The following is a 6,423-nucleotide window of genomic DNA, read 5'->3' as shown; positions in this document are numbered from 1 at the left end:
AAAACTTAATTTATAATTATAGAATTGATAGATCACCCTTATAAAAATAATATAAAAGGGAGATGATTTGTTGTGAACTATTAGCAAAAATATAACAAAATGCCAGTTTATTATAAAAATGTAATTCATTAATACTTGTTTTAATTAAATATCCCTATCCAATTAATTTTATCATTAAATATAACTATTTATTGTTCTATAAAATTTTCTTTGCAGTAAATTATTCAATATTATCAACATATTTGACTTGAGATTGATTTTTATTAATAATATTTATAAATATATAACAGACTAATTAATTATTACCTGACTATCAATATCTAATTCATTCCAAATGCGTGAATGTAATAAATGTGTGATCCAAAAATATTTAAAAAATGCTCGATGGAATATTAATGTTTATCAATTCTTCAATTTAACATAATTAAGATCAATTTGACTAATTAAATAATATAATAACCTTGGTTTATCTAAAAAAAAAGTTAAAGAATTTCACAAGCCCCGGTGGCGCAATTGGTCAGCGCGCCGTACTTATAAATAGTATTGAGCAATGCGGAGGTTGTGAGTTCGATCCTCACCCGGGGCACATTTTTTATATTAAGTAAAACATTTTTTTTAATCATATAATCAGAATTCAGATTAATTTAATTTTCACTTAAATTATTTTTAGGTAAGGGTTGATTTTTAAAAAAATTTTAATTAAAAAATAGCTATAATGTTTACAAATTTTTAGAAAAATAAATTAAAAAGAGATGGAATATTTTCAGACTTGTTACCCATACTATTAAAACGTGTTGAACAGCTTTTAGTCCGTTAAGATGCGCTAGAAGAAAATGGTAGTGTTGTTATTGTTTATTATATTATAAAATATTTTAGATGGTTCTATAAAATTCCTCGATGAAGAATGCTAACCAGAGGCTCCATGAGTGGTAGAGGGTAGACTACGGTAGATGGACCGGGAATTTTGGGGGTGTGGGTAGGGGACCCTGTTTGTCATAAATTTTGGTCATCATTTAGCAATCTAAAATCTACCGAAAAATAAAAATTTGCTCTCGGTTATAATGGACATTAGTCGCTTCTAGATCTGTGCGCAGCCACGTCGTCGAACCTTTTTTAGACATTTCAATGACGTAGATTTTTAGTGGCATGGCGCTTATTTATAAATATCTTTAAATTGAAGAAAAAAATTTGTATAAAAATATTTATTATAAATTAAATCTTATAGTAGTATCAATATTCTTTATATTTCCTGCAATGTTAGCTATAATATGAGATATTATGACAGCAAGAATAAGTTGAAATTGATTTGTTGGCATTTGGAAACGAATAGAGCAGAATTATCTAATTTAGCAATACTGACTGTGAAAATACTTCCCGTCGTAACTATCGGCACCCCGAACCCAGTTATCAGCATCCCGAATGAACACATTTTTTTTGTTGCAGGTTTGATAATGAATCAAAAAGATCTCAAATCACTACTGATAACTTGTAAAATTTTATTTATACATGATAAATGCATTTATGTTTCCATATAGTGCTTCCTTTTTATAAATAATGTGCAATTTTCCAATAAACTTGTCACGCATTCCTTAAGTTGATGATTCAATTCTTTATCTTTTGTTATAAATATTATATAAACATTTATAAATTTTTCTGAAAATTTATATACATATTTTGTTTAGTGTTTAATAAATATTTTTTAAGCATAATTTTATTGGCAACAAAGTTATACATTTGCTCAAAATAAAAGAATCCTCAAGATCGATCGTAAAATTTGAAGATTTTATTTTTAAATTTAGAGCAACGATAAATATTTATTTAAAATAATTTTGAGCAACGATCTTTTAAGATCGAGATCTTTGAAGATCGAGATCTTTGAAGATCATAAAATTCGAATCAAAGATGTAAATGATTTTTTTTATAATATTTTTTTGGAAGTACGGGTTAGTAAGCATGTTAAATTAAAATAAAAATTGAATGAAGATGTACCATAAAAAGTGACGATTGTCATAATTGTTATTTTTTTTTAGCTTTTTTGACACAAATGGGTAATTTATATTATTAAAAATTTAAATTAAAATTTCAATAAAGATGTTATGTTTTTCTTTAAACCTTTTTGAATTTTTTATGACGCAAAAGGATTAAAATTTATATTATTAACATGGAAAATTAAAAATATCAATGAAGATATACCATAGAAAGTTACAATTGTCATAATCATAATTATTTAACTTTTAAAATTTTCTTTGACTCTTATGGATAAAAATATATATTTTAAATATGTTAAATTAAAATTTCAATAAAGATGTACGGTAAAAAAGAAAAGTAACAATTGTCATAATAGCTATTTTTTAACTTTTTGAATTTTTTTGACTCAAATAGCTTATATAATTAACATGTAAAATTAAAATTTCAATGAAGATGTACCATAGAAAAGTGACAATTGTCATAATCGTTGTTATTTTACTTTATTAAATTTTTTAGACGCAAAATGGTAAAAAATTTATTGTAAATATGTTAAATTAAAAGATCTACCATAAAAAGGTGACAATTGTTCTAATCATTATTTTTTTTAACTTTTTTGATTTTTTTTTCAAGCAAATAGGTAAAAATTTATATTAGCATAAATAAAAATTTGAATAAAGATGTATCATAGAAAAGTTACAATTGTCATAATCCTTATTATAAACCTTTTTATACCTTATTTTTAAAATTTTATAAAATTTAAACAAGGATATAACATAAAAATTGTGTCAATTATTGATACTTTCAAAATTATTAAAAATCGATAAAATTATATATTCTTAACCAGGTTTGTTGTCAGAACGAAGCTACCCCATATTATTTTAAATAATATCCAATTTTTTTAAGAAAAAATATTGGCACAACATGTTTCTTAAATTTTTGATGGCCTTATTATTAAATTTAAAATATTAAAAAACCAAGCCTTCTAACTTTTATAATTTGAGCTTCATAGTAAAAGTCGTGTTTTTACTAATTACAACGACATAAAATGGAAAATCTTTCCGGAAAATAAGGCAAAAGTAAAATTTGTCACAAATCCAAATTTTTTAAATATTTTATGGGTTGTTAAATTGCTTGGTTGGGTCGAATAATCGTAATTTTTGGTATGATTTTTGCTCGAAAAAATAAGCAGCCTAACTCAATCAAATCGGTCGATATGGTTAACCAAATCTATAGACCAGTGCACCGACCATAACCAACTTTATATAATACTTTACTGTGTATTTTTTTCCTCAATTCGTCATCCATATTTATGACTAAAGGAAGAATAGTTCAATATTAACATTGAAATAATTATCTTGTATTAATAAATTATAATACTTACGTTGTAGTTTTGTATTTTTGTTATATATACATATATAATGATATATATGAAATGACAATCAAAAGTGATCTTTTGAAGTTAGTTGATATCTGAAGAAGCTTTGTCTTCAGACATGATGATGTATTTTGTGTAATTTTTACCAGATGTATTGCTGATTTGATATATATTTGTTGATGTTAATAAAGTTCATCATTTAACAAGTGGTGCCGTGACCAGGATGACGAATTCTGGTAGATACTGATTTACTTAAATAAAAAGGTAAGTAAATATTTTACATAAATATTAATTTAAAATTTTTAAATTAAATTTAATGGTAAATTATAACGTGTACTGGTTGAAGCCAGAATTTTATTATTAGAATAAGGATTTTTGTAGGATGATTATATAGGAATTATTAATATTTTTAAAGTAATGACAAAGTTGGTAAACAAATTTGTTAACCCTATTTAAAGGAAAATAATGGAACATTTTTTATTATTACCTTTTGTTGTAATTGTGGTAACATGCAAATTTACTAGATTAAGAAAAACGCCAGACAGGCAAATTACTTTTAAACAAAATTACGAAGCCGAAAGATATTCAAATCTACTCAAGAAAAAAGAATTAAATTTCGATACAAATTGAGACTATGCAAATGTTGATTAAAGAAAAAGGATATATAATGGAAAAATTAGGAGGCGAAAGATGATGATTAAATTATTATTTTTAACTTAAATTTACGTTTTAATTTTTTTATTTTTTTATTAATTTTAATTTTTCTTTTATTTTGATTATGTTTTTTACTTTGTATTTAATTATATTGATTATTATTTAATAAAGGATTCAACTATAATTTTAGTATATATTTCTTTTTATTTATATTTAGGTTTTGATTCCAATGTCAAATCTCGCTTTCTTGACAATCCCGCTTTCTTGACAGTGGTGTTGAAGAGAGGAGGCGACAGGGCAATTAGAACTTTTCAGTCTAATGCAAATCAATATATACGGCGGGACAAGGAGATGTGTCAAACTGTATTCTAATACAAAAAAAAAATTCCAGAAGAACGTAAGAAAAATATGTAAATAAAAGTGAAAAAGAAAAATTATTGATAAGATTATGTTTATGTAGAATATAAAATCTAAAATTAAAAACAAAGAATTATAAAGGTAGCATTCAAAATAACACCCAATAATTTATAATATTGTTTCTCAATAATCTCACTGATTATGATTATAACTTATAATTTCCCAATAATCTCACCGATTATTATTATAACTTAATATTAATGGTTAGAATTTTGAACATTTTACTACAATTTAACATTTCTTTATTTTATAACTTTTTTTAAAATTAATTCCCATATTTTTTATAAAACAATCATAAAAATCATAATCATATAAAAATATATATAAAAATTCTTTTCTTTGTTTTACAATTATTATATTCCTCCGCGTTAATTCTTTATCAATCAATATAAACAAAAATCAATATTTTTTATGTTTCTAAATATATATTAATAATTGATTGACATTTATCATTTAATAATATTAATATTGATGAATATATATAATATACCAACATATATGAAATATCTAATACAAATATATATGAAATATATATCACATAGTAGATAAGATATAAAGAAGTTTGTGTTTAGTTATTTAAAGGTGATAATTAGGAATTTTATATTTAGAAGTTACTGGTAAACTAAAACCATTGGAATTTTGAAACTAATAGAGAATATGATATTTTAGATTTTAGAATTATTATTAATTGATCACTAGAAATAAATATGACAAAGAAAAAGAAACATAAATTGCGAAAGTTAATATTAAACTAATAGTTTAAGATATAATAATTTAAAAATTCGGCGAAAGATTAGAATATAAATTTATTGTTAGGAAATAGTTGATGCAGGCGCGTACGCAGCAAGGGAGGGGCAGGGGGACAAATCCCCCCCCAAAGCCAAAAAATGCAGATGCCGGATTATATTTTTCAAAAATATTATTGTTAATATTAATTTATATTTGTTAATATTTATTCTTATCTCATATATACATATATATATATATATATATTTAATTACATTTATTTATCACATTCATCTACTAAGTTATTTTATCAATCAATTTCGATTTCAAGTTTTCCTTGGCGTAATTTACCTATTATTTTCAAATTTTAGTGGCGTAATATTTATCTAAATTTCTAATAAAATAATAATTATCTCTAAAACTCCTTGTCCAACAGGGAGAAAAAAATTGCAAGCTTGTCCAACGAGATCCAGTCTCCGCCACAGTAACAGCTATTTTGGAGTTAGAAGAGCTGATTATTAATGCTATTACTGAAATATCACAATGGCTTGAAAGAAATATTTCCTCAGAAGCAAGAAAATTATTGGATTCAATACTTATTCCAAATTTTTTTTCTCATTAGAATGTATTATTTAATTATACAACTATTTTATGTAATACTTTTCAAAAACATAACATTGACTTGATTAAGAAGATGAGAATAGCGGAGAGCATTTTATTAGAACTCAAGGAAATAAAGCTAGTGTTGTTGAAGAATTTAAAATTTTATATGTTATTGTTGAGTCAAAAGCAGAGCTATACGTGTTAAATATTTGTCCCCCTCGACTTGCAGCAAGCAAACTCATCATCAAAACATTAATATAGGATCAGTAGAAGAGTATTATAAAATAAATGTCCCCTCTTCCAACCTTTTTCATATGGTGATAGAAAAAAAATATAAATATTTGTTATATTTTTATCATGAAGATGTTAAAATATCTTATGATGCCTTATTAGCTGAATAACTATGATTAAAAGATTAACTATGGTTGATACAGTCCCAAAAAATGCTATGGATGCTTTTTATTTCAAACACATTTTAGATTATACTCCCAATTATTAAAATGGTTATATATATATTAGCAGCTCTTTAGTAAACTAATGAGAGAACATTCACTTTTTTAAGAAGAATAACAGAGCCTTGCAGAGGTACCATTTGCAGGACCAGGCCCAGATTTTTTTTAAAAATTTTTTCCGGCCCGGGTTTTTTTTAAAAAAATTTTCAGGCCCGGCCCGGCTAGCCC

At 24.5% G+C, this 6,423-nt stretch overlaps 1 non-coding gene across 1 annotated transcript; it reads left to right on the top strand.

Annotated features, from left to right (window-relative positions):
- Positions 1-498: 498 nt before the first annotated feature.
- On the top strand, positions 499-586 carry Trnai-uau (transfer RNA isoleucine (anticodon UAU)). The gene is given in 2 exon segments: positions 499-536; positions 551-586. It is a non-coding gene; the product is annotated as a tRNA-Ile (tRNA).
- Positions 587-6,423: the final 5,837 nt, after the last annotated feature.

Source organism: Gordionus sp. m RMFG-2023, chromosome 3, assembly GCF_954871325.1.
Source record: "Gordionus sp. m RMFG-2023 chromosome 3, tfGorSpeb1-WG-v2, whole genome shotgun sequence".
NCBI lineage: Eukaryota > Metazoa > Nematomorpha > Gordioida > Chordodea > Parachordodidae > Gordionus > Gordionus sp. m RMFG-2023.
The sequence above is the reverse complement of the archived record's forward strand: the minus strand, read 5'-3'. Positions and strand labels throughout refer to the sequence as shown.